This window comes from Microcebus murinus, chromosome 9 (genome assembly GCF_040939455.1).
Source record: "Microcebus murinus isolate Inina chromosome 9, M.murinus_Inina_mat1.0, whole genome shotgun sequence".
NCBI lineage: Eukaryota > Metazoa > Chordata > Mammalia > Primates > Cheirogaleidae > Microcebus > Microcebus murinus.
Window position 1 is genome coordinate 5,165,197 of NC_134112.1, and position 21,453 is coordinate 5,186,649.

Sequence of the window (21,453 nt, forward strand, 5' to 3'; positions counted from 1 at the left end):
TGAAAACGCACTTCTTATCACGAGTTAGAAACCAGCCCCAGGGATGGATGGCTGTTGGGGACGTGTCAGGCACAGGCGGCCGCGGCCCTCCCACCCCACCACACGGCGCCCGGACCGCAGCTCTCGGCAGCAGTCAGACGTTCATGAGGGCTCATAAGGGCCCCAGGCAACTCAAACATTCACCTTTGACAAGCCCAGGTGGCAGGTTTTTTCCACTGCAGTGGGACAAGTAAAATGTCAAGAACCTGTGATTCTAGTCAAAAAGAAGTTGGCAGAAAGAGTGAGGGATGGACGCTGTGATCACTGCTCACCCGTGCCCTCACTGGGGACCCCTGAAGGCCCTGCTGACCCGACACTTGGGCATGACATGCCGTCTCCTGACTCCTCCCTGCCCCACCCCAGTCAGCCAGAGTCTGCCGATTGTCCCGTGCCAGCCCCGTCTGCCAGCGGGAGGGCCCTTCTGGTGTCCGGAGCTCTCAGAATCTGAGTCCTCAGTTTCTGGTAGGCCAGACGCAGGCAGCCTTCAGGGACAAGCCACCTGGGAAGCCACAGTCCACACCAGCCCCTCTAATACTCACAGTCCTATGACAAGGAGAGCCTGCGTGGGTGAGGAGCCGCTGGGCCGGCATCTGTCTATGGTGGTGGCGCCAAATAAGATGACACAGGTGTCACACAGACCAGCAGGTGGGATTCAAAGAGGGCACTCACATCACAACACTGACACGATCTCGTGCTTCTGTCACGTTCTTAGTTGGTTTTTACAACATATTTTGAGTGACTAGTAAAATTACGAGATTTTTTAAAAATAAAAGCTTTAGTTTGTTAAATGTAAAAATATCGTACGGCTTCTGGTTTCAGAATGGTAATCAGTCTTGCCGCTTTTCATCCTGGAAGTCACACAGCAGTCATAAAAGCACAGATGAGAACCTGTCTTAAGACAGTGGGGCCACGTGCCGTTCCCGGCCACACGCACAGGACCTGCCCAGGAGGCAGAGCGGGTGCGTGGGCGCAGGCCCGGCAGGGGCCACGCAGGGCACTGAGGACCCTTCCAGGGAAGGGAAGAGGCCCCGGGGTTGGCCTTGGTGGGGACACGGTGTGCACCTCCAGTCTCCAGATTTTGCTCTAGAGCAAAGTCTCATTTGATTCTGGGAGTGTTTCTCGCATCACGTCTAAATGCACTTCTGGGCCTTTTTTTAAAAGACAATTGTGTGTGGCTGGGGGATCCCTTTCATCTGCCTCTCAAAACACGTGCTTTCTCTCGAGCCCCGTCTGCTCTCACGGGCATTTGGTCTTGTGTTGCCTGTTGCCGCCTCGGTCCCGTCCTCTCGTGCCTCTCTCCCAGGATGTCATGGCCAGGGCGGCTTCATTTTCCCGCCTTCCCCTTTGGACCTCTGGGGCTTTTTTTGTGTAGTCCCCGAGCTCTTGTAGCTCTGCTTGGAGCTTTTGCTAAGCGATTGCTTGGTGGTTTTTTTGTTTTTAATCATGATGTAATGTTTGCTTGGGATTTTAATCTACTCGTGGCAGTGTTTTTCTAATGACTGCTCTCTACTGCCATCTTTTTAAAATTTGTTTTCTTCTTTTATTTTGGATTATCTTCATAGAAGATGGAAAACCAGTACTGGTTCTTTGAAGAAGGTGAATTTTTCTTGGACTAGCCATTTCCAGGAAGTTTGTGTAGGGAAAATGACAAAGGCTGTTCCATGCTAGCAGGACCAAAAAAAAAAAAAAAAAAAAAAACCTTACGTCCAAGGGCTGAGTGAGAATTTCAAGGACTTGGCAACATAAGCCATGACGACTGATCCTGGAACTAACTGGTCTCGCTGCCTGTGGTCATATCACCTTCACATTCAACCTTCGCTCACCTTCCAGACCAGTCTCCTGAAATGACATCTGATTAGTTTACAGTAGAACCACATTTTCCCCGTGTTTGTTCTAATGCAAATAAGATATTTTGGGTAACTATGAAGACTTATTATTTGAAATAAAAGTTATGGTAGATAATTTTGGAAAATAAAAAACCCCTCTGGTAACTGCATCGTCACACACGTGCACACGGGTGGCTGTGAGAGCCGCCGCACAGAGGCCGGGGGAGGGCGAGGCGAGCAGAGCCCTGGAGGGAGGTGAATGTGAGGTGATGTGACCACAGGCAGGCAGAGTGTGCAGCCTCAGCCAAAGCGTGTTCTTCCCAATACAACACCCCTCGTCACACACGACTATTTACATTTTAATTAGAAAAAAAATGAGAAATCAGTCCCTCCTCTGCAGCAGCCGCGTGTCGGGCGATCATAGCCACGTGTGGTCGCAGCCACCTTGCTGGGGAGCACTCAGAGCACTGCCGCCATCCGGGGCGGGCCTGTGGGGCAGTCCTGGTCTGGTGCAGGTAGTGAGAGCTGCGATCGCAGGGCACAGGGGCGATGGGAATGCGGGGCTTCGTTCGAGAGTCAGTCTTCCTACGTCTGGTGGATGCTCCGAATTGCCAAAGCCTCCACCTGCGTGTCACCCCACAGGTAAGACACGAACGTCATGACAGAATGAACAATAGCCCTCTGTCTTCTGGCTTTGGTCTGCCTTGCTTTCTGATTATGGCGGGGTCCAGTGCCTTAACATCACAGACGTGTGCTGTACACAAAACTCAACTGTGTCTGCCTAGCCCCTCCCCCACGCCCCCCTAAGAAAAACGTGCTTCCCAACCGGATATCAACCTGCTCAATCAGCAAATGCTCTGGAGTGAGCCAGAAGTAAAAAAGGTGAATTTCATGCTTCCCAAATGACTCGCCATTACTGTGAGCATACTGTCATGTGGGCATCTCCCCAGATCAAGTATGACGTTACTGTTTGAGCATAAAGTGTGTAAGTTTGCACAGGGCCCCTAAGGAGAAACTTCATCTGGGGCCTGTCTGAAGACACAGCCCCTCGTTGCTGCAGGAGCAAGAATCGTCTGTGCAGGGCTTCTCCAGCGACGGATGGTTTTATCCTGGGCAATGACATTTAAAACAGGGATCGGTCTACATGATCCAAACCTAATCTTGACAAGGCATGGTAGGTGTTTGTTTCTGAGTTAAGGTGGGCCATGGTGACAGAGCACAGTTTAGGACTCACCCAGCCAGACGCTTTCAAGATTGTGCGATTCTTGGCATTGTTGTTTTTTTTTTTTTTTTTTTGGCTTGAACAACAAGCTATTTATTGTTTCAAATATAACATAGTTTAGAGGTAGGACAGGTGTCATGTGCATTAGAGTTCTAATTCCTCCTCTCTGTAATACTCTTGGATCTGTCCTGCTCTGTGTGCGTTGGCACCCAATCCAGGCCAAAGGTGAGGTGGCTGCAGCAGTTGCGGCCATGACATCAGACATCACAGCATCCAAAGGAAGAAATAGAACCATTTCTTCCTACATCTCTTATTAGAAGAAAGAAAACTTTTCTCAGAAGTTCCCTGGCGGACATATTCCCCAGAATTGGGTCGCATGTCCATTTAGAAAGGTATCACTGGGAAGGAGAAGGAGATTACTCTCTTTGGTTCAGACTAGTCAGGATCTGCTGCTTGTGTTGGGAATGGTGTTGCCATCCCTGGGTCTCATGGGGGAGGAGTGAACAGCTGAAAAAAAGTGAGTTCTATTAGTAAAGGAAAATGGGGTGAGGGCAGGTGTTTGGCGGGTAACGGTGTCTACTACGTAGGACTGGGGAGACACTATACAGCAGTGAAGTCCATTGCATGGTGGGGGTTCAGAGGGAGCGCCAAAGGTTCCCTGCCCCCACCTTGGGTAAGGGAGGGAGGGAACAGTGGAAAGTGTCAAAAACAAGGTGATTTAGGGGCTCGGCTGGGGATAGAAAACCATGCTAGATAGCCTCGGTTGGGACTTGGGTCAGAAAGGTAGGAGAAAATGATGTCACAAAGTCAAGGAAGGTCAGATGCAGGGAGGCAAGGCCAATCAGCAATGTCCAAGCTATAAAAGTTCGGATAGATTGAGCAGTGAAAGTGGCCACAGGGCCGGGCGTTCCTGCTCATCTCTCCTGGTGGGGAGCGCAGCCTTCTAGCGCCTCTTCTCCTAAGACTTTTGGATGTGAAGTGAAGCAAAAGAATGGTATTTTATAAGGGAATGAAAATTGGAGACAAAATTAAAAGATGTTTTTAGAGTGAGGAGTAGGGTTTGCAGAGATAGGGAAACTTAAGTAAAGGAAGGAAATGGAAAGAAAGAGCAATGACTGCACTGGGGAAAAGGCTGGTGACTTCCTTCCCTGAGGCAGGGATGAGGAAGACAACAGGGATCTAGATGCGCAGAGTCGATGCCCCACGGCCTCTGTCCTCCTTGGGGAACAAAGGGGGTTGAAAATAGGACCACAGTGGCTTCAGTAAAGGGAGCTTTTCTTTCTGACATAACACATAATGACAAGAGGTGGCTAGTCCAAGGGTGTGCAAGGGCCCTGCAATGTCATCGGTGTCCTCGGTGCCTACATTCCTTCCCTGCCATACTGTGTGTGTGGCTTTGTCATCTTGGGGACAAGGTGGCTGCTGACACTGCAGGTATCATGTCTCAATTTCATGAGGAAAGCACAGAAAAGGGTAAAGAAATGGCCGTCTTGGCATATGTTTTAATTGAGGGAAGGGGACTTGCATTATTTAGTGTAGACATTAAAATATCATTAATATGTTTCTGCACTATTTCCCTTTTACATAAGATATGATTGCACTGTACCATGCTTTATGGGAGGATTTGGGTACTTTCTAGAGTAATTTGGAACATTGTCGATTTTCTTACTCTGTGCTGATTGTATAGCTGAGCCCACCTGCAAGACTGGGCCCGCTGGGCTGTACCAAACTTGCTTTTCTGATGCTTTCTCTTCAAGACGAGTGCTTTCAACATGGTGCAGCGCAGAGACGTTCCTGGCCCTACTCCAGGGTTCTGATTCAGTAGGTTGGGAAAGAGATTTTAGAGGCTATCAAGAGAACCAGGCTGGTGGCTTCCTCTGCCACGTGGTAGCAGCGTGACCTGGGGAATCGTTGAGCACACCTGTAAAAGCACACTGTGGCGTCAGCGCCCCAGCTCATCAGAGTGCCCGCAGGGCTCTGCGACCCTGCGCGTCCCATGCGCTCTCAAGGCCTGTGGAATGGAAACCTTCGACACGGGAGCGCCACAGGTGGGCGGGACAAGCCCCAGCTGCCCGTGAGCTCTAGGAGTTTATGATCCATGAATCTGCTTCATCTTCATCTCTCCCCAACCATCAGACTTTTAGCTGCTAAGTGCAGCGATGCTGGTAGTGCGTGGTGGGAAAGGCTGAGGATTGAGTCCCAAAGTGCTCGAGTTGCCCTCAAGGAGCATGCCGGCCGCACGGCACACCTGGGAAATGCCCCTGGAGGCTGCGGCAGCCTCCAGCCCAGCTCGGCCCATGATGGGCTCCCTTTGAACACGGGGTGCTGCGGACGGTTTCCGGGGGGAGGCGGCGCAGCCCCTGCAGTCCCACTCCCCGCCTGAGCCCCTGCCCCTTGCCCGCGTGCCCGCCCAGGTGCCCGCAGCTGTCACGTGACAAAGCCAGGCCTGCACTGGTCTACGGATGCCTGGGCTGCATTCCTGCCACTGCCCGGCACCCCTGCTCCCTGCGGCCGAGATCGGTCTGGCACGGAAAGCTCGGCACTTGTCCACTAGGCGGAATCAGAAGGACAAGGACAAGTGGCTTAAGGAGGAAGGAAAAAGACGTTTTGTTACTTTGCCAGCAAGTGAGGAAAAATGGCAGACCTAATCTTTTCAAAATACAAATTTCCTAAACATTCGCAGAAATACAGTGCTTTTAAAGGGTGGGTTCTCAGCTTCAGGCAATCACTGCTCAACTACAGTTGTCGATTCTGATGTGTCCCCTCTCCGCTGAAGACAGTCTCCTGACCTCTGCCCAGGACCTCCCTTTACCAGGTGGGCTGGGCCATCTCCTGCTGCCCAAATAACAAAAGACTTACCCTGCCCCCCACCCCCGGCAGCCACTGGCCTGAGGCAGGACTGCGGTCTGCAGAGCCACCCTCTTCCAAAAGTAGCCCATAAGGCACGTGCTGCCTCCCCTACCCAGGACATAGCAAGGTCACACTAGATCTGGGCTTCCAACTAGGGGTGTCTTTACTTCCAGGAAGCATGTGCAACGTCTGGAGGCATTCTTGGTTGTCACAACCGAGGACTACTGGCAGCTGGTGAGTAAAGGCCCAGCTGCTGCTCAACATCCCACAGTGTACAGGGCAGTCCCCGCTCCCCACGCTGTCCTGCCCAGCTTGCCTGGCTAAGGAATGCCAGAGAGCTGCCAAGCACGGTTTCCGGGTGTGTCTATGGGGACGTTTATGGAAAAGCCGAGCATTTGAATTCATGGAGTTAGTGCACAGGACACCGACTCAGCTTCTCCTGTGCTTCCATGTCAGGGCTCCTGGTTCTCAGGCCTTCACACTCAGAATCACACCGCTAGCCTAGTTTTCCAGCCTGTAGCTGGGCTTCTTGGCCTCCATAATTGATCTTCCCTGTGTACCCATACTATATCCTATTGTTTCTGACTTTCTGGAGAGCCCCGATACAAGTGCCAAGGCTGAGACGCCCTGCTGCAGGTTTCTTTCTTCTTTGGAACTGGAAGTCTCACCATAAAGCCCACACCTATAAGAAGAAAGACAGGAATTTTGGAAACAGCCGCTGTGGGGCACAGACAGCAACTCCTGTGTAGATTTGCCTACCGGGAGAGAAACTGTTGATCCAAATGATGCTACTACTAATTTTCTTTTTTGTAAATTTTAAAATCATGCTGTCTCTTCTCTATAGATGACTTTTTCCAGTCCTATTGCTTGAAATATCACCTAGACACTTCAACCCATAACTTTATTTGCTGGCAAAACCTGCTTTCTGAGTCTGAACTCATATATGGAAAGGTCTACTGGACGTCTCCACTCAGATGCTATGGACGTATCTAAAATTTAATTCCCAAATTCTTCCAATTCCTGGTGTCCTTCATCTGCTCCAACCCAGTACTAGTCCTCTTCCTCCCAGTCCACCACTATCACTGCCTCCCTGTTGGCTTCACCACTGGGAAGTCACTCCTCTCCCCAAGCCCCTTCCTCCCCAGCAACCTCGCAACACATGTGTACAAGTGCACACACATGCACGCACACCTTCATCTCAACCCTCTCCTCCTGCAGCCCATCCCAAACTCCCACCATATTCCTTGGATGTCTGCGCTTTCCTGCAGACCAGGAGAGTGGAAATACTTTCACTCCTGTCTCCCTATGGTGCATTTTCCACACAAGAGCCAGAATGATCTTGAAACATAAATAAGCTGAGGTCACTGCTTTCCAAAAACACTCCAGTGCCTTGTATTGAAGTTGGGGGGATGCAAATTATGTAACATAGCTTGTAAGACCCACCACTTTGGTCCTTTGGGGTGGGCTTTCTCTCAGGGCCCGGGAGACACCAAGCTTCCCTGGCCTTGGGGCCTTTGCAGACGCTGTCCCCTGTGCAAGACCCTTCCTTTGCTCTTCCCCTTGCCAAGGACGGTTGCTTCTTCAGGCCTCAGCTCATCCACACGTAGCATTGGGTCTGGGTCACTGGAGGGCTGACTTGCCATTTCTTCTTCTCTTTTCTCTTTTCTCCAGTGGCTCTTGCAAAGGCTTGGAGTCTCCTCAGTGTCACTCTGCTTCTCTCTCAGGTTCCAGGACTAACAGCAGGAATCCTAGGCCCCCCACCCAGCCTGTTCCTGCCCCCCAGGGTAGAACTGGAAGAGCTGCCCCCTGCATCTAGCCTGTGGCAGAAGCCTCTGGTGGCAGCTCTCTCTGCCCTGTGCCCCAACCTTTAAGGAGCTGCCTGAAGCACAGCCTCGCCCCACTCCCCTGCTTGTCCCTGCAGAGCCCCACACTCAGGCCGTGCCGGGTCTGCAGAGAGGATCTAGGATTTCCGTGCAGGTTCTCAGTGTCTCCTTCTCAGTTCTGCCCTGTGCTCTAATGATATTCTATCCACTTTGGCTTTTCTAGAAATCTGTCCATCCCACTCATAGTGTTGTTTCACGCATCTCAACTATCACTTCAACGGGTTTGGGAAAGACAGGGAGTACTGGGGCTCTGAAATCATCAACCTGGAAATCTTCGCGGCATTTCTGAGCACACTGCAGAGATGTGCGGGCGTGGGTTGGGGGCTGCCTTCAGATGTCACTGCTGTGGGGCTGGAATCAATGGGCTGAAAAATTGAAACTGGGTCTGTTTGGGACAATGCAGGACGCACATAAGATTGTGTAGGAAGAAAGACCCAGGCTGCGGGGGCTGCGATGGACAGGCGCGCTGGAGTGCGCTTTCTCAGGTTCCCCGGAGAAGAGCGATTCCTTTCTCGGGATGTCCCAAAGTCTCCATACGAAGGAAAAATTTTGTAGAATTTTGTAATTAATATTTTGTAAATAAAGGTACATTTAGCTACAATTTCCCATTTTCTCTATGTATGGTGACTTTTGGGAGCCCTGTAGATTTCTCAAGACGTCCTCGACCTTTATCACCATCAGAAATTAATGTTTAACCAAATATAAGGCTGGAAATGCAAGAACAAGGCAACGTGTGGATTCAGAATTGCAAGAAGAGTGAGTGACCTGCCTGAGCACCTCTCAGTGGTCCCAGACACTGGCAGACCCCAGTAAGGAGAGCAGACCTGTGAGGAACGAGGACTCCCAGCAGGTAAGTCTCCGGCTTTGTGCTTAATTAGATTGTAAGGGCTGGGGACAGGGACACTTGTGCCCTGCCTCTCTGGCCCCACGTTGCTGAACGTTTGCTTAAAGGTTAACTCGCTTGCGGAATGGGGCTTGCGACGGGCCCAGGGCTTTCTCTGACGCTGCAGGCCGGCGGAGTGCTCGGTCCTGCAGGGACCGTGTCCTCGGGTGCTGCCCCTGCACACGCGGTCACTCCCAGAGCGCGCACGGGGTGAGGAGCTGGCGTGATTCCACAGCGCGGCTCAGGAGCAAAGGCAGCAGACGCGGATTCCGCTGTCTTCCCGTAGCGCCAAGGTGGCGCTGGGTGTTTCGTTCCCTGGGCCTCTGTTTCTTCCTCTGCAGAGTGGAGATTTTTATAGTACCTACCTTGTCAGGTTCTTGTGAGGATTAAATCCCATAATTATGGAAAATGCCCAGCACGTGGGCGGTGATTAGCAAATACGGACACTTCCCTTACGTTTGTGACGTCCGTGGCTCGGTGGGGCCGCCCCCCTTTTGACAGACGTGCAGTCCACCGACAGGTAAATTCCGTGTCTCCCATGCGGCGCGACTCGCCATGCTGACTGCAGCTCCCTCAGAAGATAGCATGCTTGAGGAGCAACCTTTGCTCTCCGTCAGGTGTGAGGTAAAACAGTGACTTCTGACGGCTAAGCTGCATTGGACCCTGTCTAGAAAGGCATTCACATTCTTTATCTCCCATATCATATCCCTGTTTCAAAAGCAAGCCAACTAAGACAGGAGAGGTGAAAAAGGCAGCACAAAGTGTCACAGCTACTGGAAATAAACTAGAACTTAAATCATTCGTACTTCACAGGCTGTCACTTTCTCTTTGCATTTCTGGGAAAGTTGAATTTCTTAAGCACTTACTGAGTCACAGGCACTGCACTAGGCTCACACAAAGGGCTCATCAGAGCCTCCTGGAGATGAGAAAGTAGGATCTGGAGGGATGGGAGGGGGCGGGCAGGAATGTGGGAGGTGGTAAATGCTGGGGATGGATCACAGCTGGGAAGTGGGGAGTAGAGCTGGACCCAGTGGGGAAGGCTCTGGGCTTCCAAGATGGCTCCAGCTTGCAGCAGCCGCCATGCCCAGCCAAGGCTGGCATCATCGTCTGGGCGAGGATCTCCATGCCCAGCCTAGGACCCCACGGCTCCCAGTTCAGAGATGCTGTCAGCAGAGCCCTGGATGGCGTATTAGCCAGAAGGGAGTGTGCCCTGAGGACACACCCGTGGACTGCTCTTGCTTAACCTTGGTCCAGGCGACAAGTGCTCCTGCTGTTCCTGGGTCAGTCACTCCAGCACTTAGCCTTGCTCCTTGGGCTTGTCTAGACAAATGTTCGGGACAGAATGTCCGCATAGAACTTTGCACTCCGGAAGGATTTATGACATTTCGAAACCAGGAAAGGTTGGCACTGCTTAAAACCTAAATAACTTTCTGACTTTTAAAAATTCCTAAATAACATGTGAAGAGACATAGCCTTCTGCATGCAGTGCCGTCCCTGAGAGTCACTCCCCCGCTGGTGTCCAAGAAAGGGGATAGGCTGGAGACCGTCACGGAGGGATGACTGAGAAAGAGCTGCAGAGTGTGCACATTTTAACAAGGTCAAATGGGTAATTGGCTCAGTAATTTAACTTATTATTATTTATAATGATAAATGGTTCACTATACCAAGAACATAATTCAATTCTAAACATGTATAGAACCTTAAATATTTAAAGGAAATCTTGGAACAACTATGGGGGAGAAATCAGCAAAGACACCATCATGGGGGAGATTTTAACACATCTTCACCAACTATATAGTAAACTGGATGATAATTTAGCAAACAAAAAGCTAGTAAAGATTTAGAAAATTTCAACAGCACAAGTAATAATCTTGATTCGTTGGACATATATGGTATACTGTACCTAATAATTAGAAAGTACACTTTCTTCTCAAGTGCTCTTAAAACATTTATAAAATCTGAGGAAGTATTAGGCCGTAATGCAAGTGTCAACATCTATCAGAGAATTGCTATCACATCAGCATGTTCTCTGATCATAATTCAATTAATTAAATTAGAATTTAAGATAAAAGATAAACCAATATTGCTATATGTCTTGAAAAAATTGAAAAGCTACTAATTCATGCATCAAAGAAAAAATGTAACAGAAATTGAATTCTACTTATAAATTATAAAAATGCTACATATTGAAACTTAAGTTATGTGTTGAAAATAGTACACAGAAAACATATAGTTTTAAATGCTAATTTTAGAAAGTAAAAAAAGCCAAAAATTGAGACAGTCACCTAACTAAAGATGTTAGAAAAAGAACAAGAGAATAAAGCTAAAGATAATTGGGTGCAGGCAATAATAAAAGTTAAGAGGATAAATTATTGAAAAAGAAAATAAAGGTAAAATAGGGAAGGATCAACAAAGCCAAAAAGTTTGTTTAAAAAAAGATTAATAGGATAAGATAAACCACAGTTCTGGCAAGATTAACTATAGACAAAGTAAAGAGTAGTAAAAAAATAACATTTAATTTAAAAGGGACATAATTGTAGACCCAGCAAAGTAAAAAGGTAATAAGTATGTAATTTTAAAAATCTTGTCATTAAATTAAAAAACATGATGAAATAAAATCAAATTGGGTTCAAGGAGAAATAGAAATTTTGATTACTCCTATAATAATTTAAAAAATTGATTACTTAGAATCCTTCTCTCAAAAATGAGGAAAGCACACAGATGATTTTATGCCTGATTTCTAACACTCTTTAGGGATTGCATAATTCCAAATTTCAAAATTATGTAAATTGTTTCAAAGAATCAATAAAGGAAGAATTATCCTCAGATCAATCTATAAGAACATAGAATCTGCCACTAAAACTTAGAGAAAGTCAATTTTAGAAAGGAAAAACACTATTTTACTCCTGAGATAGATATAGAAATTCTTTATAGAATTTAGTGCACCATAGTTTATTTAGTTTTTAAGATATTTGAAAATTACAAACTGTATTAATGTGATGCATCATAATGAACAATTCAGGTGAGGAAAACCATATGCTTTTCTCTTTCACTGCAAAAAAGCATTTGATAGAATTAAACATCTATTAATTATAAAAATACGAAGACATCTTCTAATAAAGAATTTTCAATACAACCCTGTAATTAATAGTGAAATGTTAGAAACATTCCTTTTAAAGGCAATAAGATGTTCACTACCACTGCTTCTTTCACAATGTCCTGGGGTCCTGGAACAGTGCCATGCATATATATAATCTCAAATTTCTAGCCACATTTTTTTTTGAATTGTACTACAGCAGAAAGAAAATACGTGGTACAACAGTTAAAGCGAAGTGTAGTCCTAAGCTAAAATTGTGTTTAATGGGGGAGAATGTTACACTGCTTCAGTTTTTAGATTTAAATATAACTTTATTAAATAGAATTATGCCTTCCTTTCCTCAGTAGTACTAGCTGCACTTCAAGAGGTCAATAGCCACGTGTGGCTCCTGGCGAGGGCCTGGGGCAGCACAGTTCCAGACAGTACGATAAGCAAGGAAGAAGAATAAAAGCTAAAAGGACTAGAAAGAAACCACATTGTCACAATTCACAGGCAACATGATTGTTTATGTGGAAATCCTCCTGAATTAACAGAGAAATGGCTAAAACTTTTAAGAGAATGTAATTAGGTGTCCAGGAAAGAAATCAATATTTAAAACCAACTGCAATTCTATACTTTAGCAATGAACAGTTACCTTCTTTGATTACTAATGAGACATTGTTTCCATTTCTGACAAATGCTTGTTATTCTATCAGGTTGTCTTTTTCTTATGGAAAAGTTCTTTTTGTATACTGTAGATCCTAACCCATAATTAGCAATGTGCATTCCATATACCTCCCTCTAGTTTGTAGGCTGTCTTTCCAGTTTCTATAGCTTCTTTCCAGTTTCTATAGCTGTTCTAGGAGAACAGGTATTATTAATAATGCAGTCAAATTTGTCAATCTTTTATGATCATAAAAATATGCTCCTTTGTTTTCTTGAAAAGTTTACCTTTCACAGTTAAGGATTTAACCCATCAGGAGCTAATCTTTTCCCTATTGATCTGTAACGCTACATCTGTCAATTTCCCATATTTCTGTGGGATTTTCTTCCAGGCTCTCAATCTGTTTAATTGGTCAGATGTCTGTCCCTACATCAAATATACATTTTTACAGCGTTATCCGTTTTGGTAACTGCAGAGCAAGATTCCTTGCAATATTCTTTCTCAGAAGTATACTGGCCATTCTTAGACTTTTGTTTTCCATTTGTATTTCAGAGTCAAAGATCCATTTAGAATTTGGTTAGAGTGATACTGAATCTGTTAATAAGTTTCAGGAAAATCAAAATATTTATAACGTTGAGCATCCCTGTCCATGAGTAGACATTTATTTTCATTTACCTAGGTCTTCTTTAACATCTTTCCATAAAATTTTATAAGTTTATTAATGCCAGCCTTGCACATCTTTTGTTAGATTTTGTTAGATCCATTCCTATTGTTTTGTTCCTAATATTAATCTTAACTTGTCATCCTTGCAAATGGGCAGAGCATCTGCCCAGAGTGACACCTCACCAGTGGCAAAGGCAGATCTAAACCCAGAATCTGAAGCCCACTGTCTGGACACTGCACTGTGTCTTCTCCCTTCTGCCTTGGAAATAAATCTCATTTCTGTCTACTCTTTCCCACCCTTGCCCACCCAACCTCCAATTTCTTGTCTAAGCCACAGCTGCAGTGATTGTTAAACACCTAGCTTAGACACACTGCGCTCTGCTCCAAGCTTCCCCGTGGCTTTACTTTCCCCCCATGCGCGAGCCTCCAACCCGGGCTGTGCCCTCTTGGCGCACTTGGCAGTGCAGACACAGGTAGCCGCTGCAGGTTTCTGTTCATCCTCTCACCACCCACCCCTCACCTGCCCATCCTGTAATGCGGCGCAGCATGTGGACCCCACTGTGCCCAGCGCAAGCTGGCCAGGGATGGGGGACACGGGGGACACGCCCTTCTGGACACTCTGTTTCCTCCCATCTGTAGAACAGGGTTGATGATGAAGGAGCCTCGAGGGGCTGTGCGGACCTCTGCAGACGCAGGCATTGTTATGGCTGCTCTTCATGAAAGGGAGGCGTTCAGGCCCTCTTCTCAGGGCCTCCCGGGGCTCTGCGCCTGGGTGCCCTACGTGCCCCTCCTGTGTAGCCCCAGCACATCCGCCTGTGTTTCGCAGGGCCTTGCTCTGGGCAAGCCGTGTGCTGGGTGAGGGACACCGCTCTGCTGGGGCCTGCGTTCAGTCCCCCCACCTTGGCTCCGAGCTCCTGGACAGGCTTCCTAGACCAGGGCCGGGCCCTTCCTCATGGGCACATATCCAAGACCCAGAGGTTTCAGCTCAGGAGGTGTCTCTGTGCAGCTGGATGTCCTCACGGCCAGGGCTGCCTCTCCTCTGTGGCTGTGGCTGATGTCACAGTGTTTGGGGGACGAACCATCCTCCTGTCAGCCCGACTGCCTCCTGGGGTGGTGACGCCTGGGCAGCTCCCATCTTGCAGTGTGCGCAGATGGGGCCTAATCTCCTTACTGCTTCCACTGTCCACGTGGCTGCTGCCTGTGAGGCCCAGGCCCATCTGCAGCGGGAGCTGCTTACGCACAAGCTGGGCCCAGGGGCCCCTCACCCAGCCCCACCCACCTGGCAGCTCGCTGCCTTACAGCCCCTGCCCTCTTGGCATGTCCTGCTGCCTTGGAAACCTCTGCATGGTCCCAGCTCCATGGAGTCTCTGCCCCACAAGGGTAGTTGCTCCTTTGAAAAGATGCTGCGTAAGTCAGAGGATGATGGCTGTCCTTGGATAATTCCTGGGTCTGGACTTCACCACAGGCCCCAGATGTGGCCAGAGCAGGGGACGGGGTGCGGTGCACTCAAGTATGTGTGTGCATGTATGTGTGCATGTGCCACTGTGCACAGATGTGTGTGTGCATACGCATGCATGTGTGTGCATGAGCACGTGTGTATGTGCATGTGTGTGCATGAGCATGCATGTGTGTGCATGAGCATGTGTGTGCATGTGTGTGCGTGCACGTGCATGTGTGTGCATGTGCATGTGTGTATGTGCATGTGTGTGCATGGGCATGCATGTGCGTGTGCATGTGTGTGCGTGAGCATGCATATGTGTGCGTGTGTGCATGAGCATACATGTGCGTGTGCATGTGTGTGTGTGCATGAGCATGCATGTGTAGATGGCCAGGGGCAGAGACACCTGCATGCTGTCCATCATCTGAGTAGACCATGTTCTTCCCCTTCCTTGTCTGCGGGGCTCAGTCCTCTTTCCTAGGTTCATGTGGCTCTGTGCACTCTGTAAGGGAGAAACGGAATCCTGCCCCTCGTGTTCATGCATCAGCTGGGCAGGGGAGGGGCACACTCCTTCCTCTTGCTACCAGGGAGGTGGAGGGGAGACGGGGCCAAAGCCATATTTTGGATGCTGGTGGGCATAAGGAGAACAGAAAGGGACTCTGAATGAGATGAATCAGGTCCAACCCCTCATTGGCCTCTCTTCACAGATGGCATGGCATCCAGAGCCCCCACGTGGGGCAGGGTCCTAGCAGCCCCTCACAGAGGGAGCATGCCAAGGGGGTGCCCCTCGCATGCCATGCAGACCCCTGCTTCTCCCGGGACCGGAGCCTGGCTTTCTCAGCATTGCTGGCAGAGTCCGGGGAGCACTGCCTGAGTCTGGGTCCCACACAGTGCCGGGGAACACAAGGCACATTTCCCGGCTTCCCCCAGGCTGCTGCTTCTCTCCATCCTGCGAAGCTCCAGGACAGCACTCACACGGTGGGGGCGGGGGAGGGGTGGGAGGTGGAGGATGCCGCTGGGTAAATAATGCACAGCCAGCCGCTCTGATTGGCTTCGGGGAGGCGGACACTTTGTCTACATAAATGGCAATCACATCCTCTGTGCCTTTTAACTGTCACTGAGGAAGGAGAGAGAAGAGGACAGAGAGCAAGCACCTCCCTGCTGCCTGTGAGTACTGCTTTGTCCCCGGGGCTCGGGCCAGACTCCAGCGCCCAGCTCCCAGGCTGTGGGGACCCGGGTCTGGGCCGGGTGGTCTGCCGGTGATTCCAGCTGTGCGATTTCCCCTCCTTCAAGGGGGAAGGAGGCTCTGCGGACTGGAACTGCTGAGCGCCCCGTGGGGCAGACGGCAGGGGCGCTGCAGGAACTTTTCTAGACGATAGGCACCAACCTAGGTCAGTCTGCCTTTCTGTGCCATCTCCAAGCAACAAGTAGTCAGGCAAAGAATCAGAAACTTATGATTGTTTCTAGCCCGTGTTCCTTGAGCCACGAGAGCAGCATAACCGAGTGAGTGGAAATTATTTTCCAGACCTGCTCCTGTGCCCACGGAGCCGCACAGTGGAGAGGGACAGGCGGAGCCCAGGCTCAGCTCAGGTCACCGCTCCCTGGCCCACACCCTCTCCCTCGTGGGCACGGGGGTGGGGTGGGGGCAGCAACCAGCATCCTCCCCCAGGGAGGTGGGGAAAATCAGGTCTGATTCTATAAAGGGCCAGGCACACAGTAGGTGCTCAATAAATGAAAGCTCGATTGTGAATGAGCAAGTAAACCCTAGGTAGGAAAGAGCAAGGGCATTGAAAATGCTGCTAAGTGTCTGCGGCATCCTCCTTAGCTTGTTTTCTCCAGTTTCCAAGGAAAAAGAGCTCAGCTCACTGCAGATGACTTCTCATTCCAATAAGCAGCTATTCCCCTCTGAAAGGGGAATATTGCAGCATGGACCTCTTTGGCTTTGTCAAGGGTGCCAGAGGCAGATGGGCTCCTTTCCTGAGGGACACTGGGGCCCTGGGTGGCAGCCTGTGAGCCCCAGGTGAGGCAGCAGGTCCTGAGCAGTGGCGGCGCTGCAGGGGCCGGGGTGTGGCCGTCTTCCTCCCTCCTGAGCACACAGAGGATGCGCCTCTGCACACAACCAGTGTGCCTAAAATAATTAAAATAAGACAAAGCCCCTTCAAACCCTCGAGAATCCAAAGAAATAGCCTGGGGGTTAGTTACACTTGTTTTCTCCTCTTCACGATGCCGATTATTCTGAGGGTTTTACCCTGTCCTCTTGGAAACCCAACTTGAGTTGGCTGGTTTGGGGAGAGGCTCTAGGAAAACTAGATTCCCTGGATATTTCAGAAGAGCAGTCCTGTTTTTCTCCGTGCTTGTCAGCATTTCTGGAGGAAGACGCTGGGTAGCAAAAGGCACCTCCCGGGCATGTGGGCCCAGCAGGCAGCACAGGCCCTGGTAGAAAGGTTAGAACCTCACTGTGTTCTGAGAGGTGGCTGAGGGTCCTTGTAAATGTCAGGGCCCCGGGCAAAAGGGAAAAGGTCTGGCCTTCTGGTTTGGACAGGCAAGGCTATAAAAGCCACTTTGGAGCTGTGTGGGCTAAGACAAGCTACCTGCTCTCCTGAGTCCATTTCCGCATTTCCATGTGGGACATGCATGTTATCTGGATTCTCGTTTCACCTGCCACTTTCCTGTGTGCCTCATTGCAAAATGTGTAACTGCATTAGCATAAGCCCCCGTCTACCCTTAGCAAGACCTGCTGGGCGGGATTTCACAGGGCCACTGCGACACCTTCTTGTTCTGTCAGCAGTTGCTGTCGTGACTAGCACTGCGATGACTAGACGGCAGTGAACTACACCATCACGACACGGGTCACACCTATCTGAGTGTGGCAGAGACCATCTCTGCCACTGTGCAGAGATGATGTCCCGATTGAGAGAATCTGGGGGAAGTGCTTGTACCAGGGCCCTGGGGCCAGGAACTAGTCAACATTTATTTTATTTTGGAGGAGGTACAGGAGAGGCACCTCTCTTGGGACACAGAGGATAGCAGAGTTGCTTAGCCCCTGCCTGTTTCTGTTGGGACCAGCCCAGTCAGGAGGCAGCCACGTGCCTGTCGGCAGCTCCTGCCTGAAGCCCCACGCTCCGCTGTGTGTGCAGGGAACGGGCAGGACGCCGGGACGGCACTCTGGGTTGCAGACACTGCTCCTGCCGGCCTGCTGGGAGCTGCCCGTGCAGGTGCACGCGGACGCACGGGCCATGGGAGTGGTGGGAAGAGGCTGACTTCAAAGCGCTGCCACCCACACCCGCCATCACTGGCTGCGTGGCTGTGGTCAGTTCAACAGCAATAATAATACTCGCCGTGCAGGGCTGTGAGAGTGTCTAGTGAAATGACACATACCAAGTGCTTCCCAGAGGTTGGGCCATACTGATTTGTGTCTTTTCTTGGACAATAGAATGTGGCAACCAAGTGTCAACGTATTGTCGGGATTCGACTTGGGGGAGCCCCAAGTGTAGGCTCCTTAGCAACGCCGGGCGAGAGGCCAGCGACTGTTCGATAGGAGGGATAATAAAGAGTTCACAATGAATTGACAAGTCAATATTTACCACTGAACTGGTTCATGAAAGAAAGCGAGACTCCCCAAAGAGTATGCCAAAGCTTACTCAATGGAGTCACGATGCCAGGTGTCCTGTATTTATAATAGACAATAAAGCAATATGTGACATACTCCCAGGATATTATGACTATTATGAAAAGAAGCAACCAGCTAGAATGTAATTTGAATAGTCTCACGTCTATAGAAAAAGGCAGATGGTTGTGACCTTTTGTGAGCTATTAACGTGACTTCAAGAGCATCAGAAAAAGGGGGGAAGAATTGAGGCAATAATAAGGGCAAACAATTTTCTTAAGGCAGTATGGGAGTGTGTTCCATCTAAGAGAAGTCTCCTCTGGAATAACCCTGAAATAAAATGAAAACAAAGGAGAAAAGTTAAAATTAAAATTATTCATTGGTTCTTATATAAACCTTTAAAAATAGCAAACATGAATGAAAGTAATAAAATTTGAATGCTAAAAGCTAACAGAGATGGGGTGTTCGTGCTCACCATGCTTTGACGATGGGTGACATCTCTGTATCATTCTAGTTTTTCTGGAAGCAATTGGCAACACACAAAAAGAACTGCACAGCTCACACCTCTTAAGTCCATTCGGGAATTAACATATTTGAGAAACAGACTCGATAGGTGTGACCCGTGTCGTGATGGTGTAGTTCACTGCCGTCTAGTCATCGCAGTGCTAGTCACGACAGCAACTGCTGACAGAACAAGAAGGTGTCGCAGTGGCCCTGTGAAATCCCGCCCAGCAGGTCTTGCTAAGGGTAGACGGGGGCTTATGCTAATGCAGTTACACATATTGCAATGAGGCATACAGGAAAGTGGCAGGTGAAACAAGAATCCAGATAACATGTATGTCCCATTGCAACTATTTGAATTGTTTATGGTCAGGACTAAATTTAAATAATATCAGTAAGTTTAATGTCTCTGACATTCTTTTATCATCTTTCAAAATTGCTCATTATGAATTTTTCTAGTCAGCTTTAACTTAGGCCACAGCATGGTTACAGAAATGTTAGTGGAATAGTAGTATTTTCCCATGGAAGTAAAACTGCAGACCAAGACAGACTTCTCTATGGCTTGTTTCCATAGAGAACTGTTGGCCAAGAAAAGACTCAGACAGGGCGCTGCTTTTCACATCGGGAGTGATTAAGAAATAGCCATGCAAAGCTCCTTCCTTTTTCACATCAGCTAAGGAGGAAGGTTTTCCCCTGGATTTTTATCTTTGTCTATTGCAAAAATTTTCTTCTGTTTTTCTCGTGCTGCTGTGGGTGTTCCTATCATAGCCAAATGACCCGGCCAGCTCAGGAGAAGAGGCTCTTGCCTTTCTTTCCATAACAATAATCATTAGATGCAGGTTTGCAGTCCAAAGTGCTTTCTGCCTGCATCATCTCACTGCCCAGTTTTACATGTGAGCAGACTTGGACTGAAGAAGCCAAGAGGTCAGCCAGCAGCTGCACAGCCTCCGCCGCAGAGGCAGGACTCTGGCCCTTTCCTCTGAACCCAAATCCACTGCTCTTTCTACTCCCATGGCTAAGAGGAAGAAGACTGTCTGTGGGAGTGAAATATCGAAGAGTGTGCTGCTCTCAGTTGCAGCCTGCTTGACCGGGCAGGGATGTTCTCCCACCAGACAACGCTGGCCACAGACAGGAGGCTTCCTGGGCGGGGCAGGGACAGCCCTGTGCTGGGACTGGCAGGACTTCTTCTTCGCACAGCAACTCCCTCCCAGTGGTAGACTCAGTCCCTCCTGAATTGGCATGGGGTATGGAGAGTGACATCATATGTTTCGAGCACCTACCTTGTAAGTTATCTGGTACTCTCTTTACTATCATGTGTGGTACTTGGGGAGATGCATTCATATGCTGAAATCTAACCTGCAGGTGAGGGTAACAGGAAGTGGAGCCTTTGGGAGGCAATTAGGGCATGGAGGCAGAGCCCTCGTAGATGGATTGATGGCCCTATAGAGAGACCCCAGAGTGACCCCTCACCCCTTCCACCCTGTGAGAACACAGGGAGAAGGCGCTGTCTGTGATGAACCAGCCTCACCAGGCACTGAATCTGCCGGCGCCTTAGTCTTGGACTTCCAGCCACCAGAACTTCGAGAAACAATGTCTGTGTGACTGCCACTCAGTCCAGGGTACTTTGCCACAGCTGCCCGAACAGGCTATGCCGGGGGCTTAGCAAGCTCAGGTACTCAGCCTTGGTCACCCCTCTGGCAGACGGCTGCCCAGCCCGTCCCCTTCCACTTAGCTGCCCAGCCCATCCCCTTCCACTTAGCGTTTGCAAGGGATGTGAACTCTAAGCATCTGAGTGGCATTTGGGAATCCTTTCCTTGAGGCTCTGGGAACAGCTGGTTTTTCAAGTTTCTAATCCTGAAGTTTCTTTATGCTTTTTTTAGGGATGTCAACAGCTGGTATGCTGTATGCTTCTGCTCACCTCTGTGAGGTGTGCTCCGTGCCCGTGTTTGTGCCCAGGCACTCTCTCCAGGGCCTTTGGGAGCCGCACGGGCCGGGCTCAGCTGCGGACTTGACTGCCGCAGTAGGTGCGGAGTGTAGGTCAAGTTGTGTAGCTCCTCTGTGCCTCAGCCTTGCCGTCTGTTAAGGAGAATAGTACTTGACAAGGCTATGAAGGCTAAATACGAGATCATGTGTAAATGGCTTAACGTGGTCCTTGGCACGTGTAAGTTCATAGAAATGTCAGGCACTTTGTGAGCCAATGACAGTGTTCCTGTTTAAATAAGAATACCCAGATTTACACAAAAGTAGTGGTATGGGCAGTCTAAGAAAGTGGTAGGGGAGTGTGTGGTGGGGGTGTCTGAGGTCCCCTGGCTTAATTATGTGAATTATAAAGAGGGACACTTTGGCATAAAGGACAAAGGAAACGTGGGTTCTGCTGGCTTCACACCTGGGCCCGCCTTCCACATCTCCAGGTCCCAAAGTCCTCGTCCGTAGAGTGATGGAGGAGGGTGATAGCACCTACCTAATACAGCACAAAAGGAGTTCTGACGTCAACCCATCTTGGGTCTTCCTGCCAACAGATCTCCTCTCTCTCCCACCGTGCCCCTCGCAGACTGTGCTGTGCACGCCCCAGGACGCCTGGGTTCTGGCAGGGCTTTGCCAATGGGAGGGCGGGTGGGCGGTGGGAGGGCAGAGGTACTGCCCTGTTTGTGACACCGGCTCAGTCTCCCCTTTGGCACCTACTTCCCTCTCGAGACTGACCAGGTGGCAGCTTTGCACAGATGGCTTGGACCCTGGCTCTGGGAGCACAGTCTGCCCTGTCCCTCGGGTCTGGGGTGGGCATGGGGCACAGAGGCCCCGGG

The 21,453-nt window shown here is 49.5% G+C and overlaps 1 protein-coding gene across 2 annotated transcripts in view; it reads left to right on the forward strand.

Moving 5' to 3' along the window:
- The first annotated feature begins 8,535 nt into the window (after window positions 1–8,535).
- DDC (dopa decarboxylase) overlaps window positions 8,536–21,453 on the forward strand; it is an 80,063-nt gene continuing 67,145 nt past the window's right edge. The window contains exon 1 of one of the 2 annotated variants that reach the window (XM_012736014.2): window positions 8,536–8,670. The gene's annotated coding sequence lies outside the window, so the exon portion shown is untranslated. Of the gene's footprint in view, window positions 8,671–19,647; window positions 19,936–21,453 lie in introns of those variants that run through there. The other variant, XM_076006250.1, reaches the window with a different exon arrangement.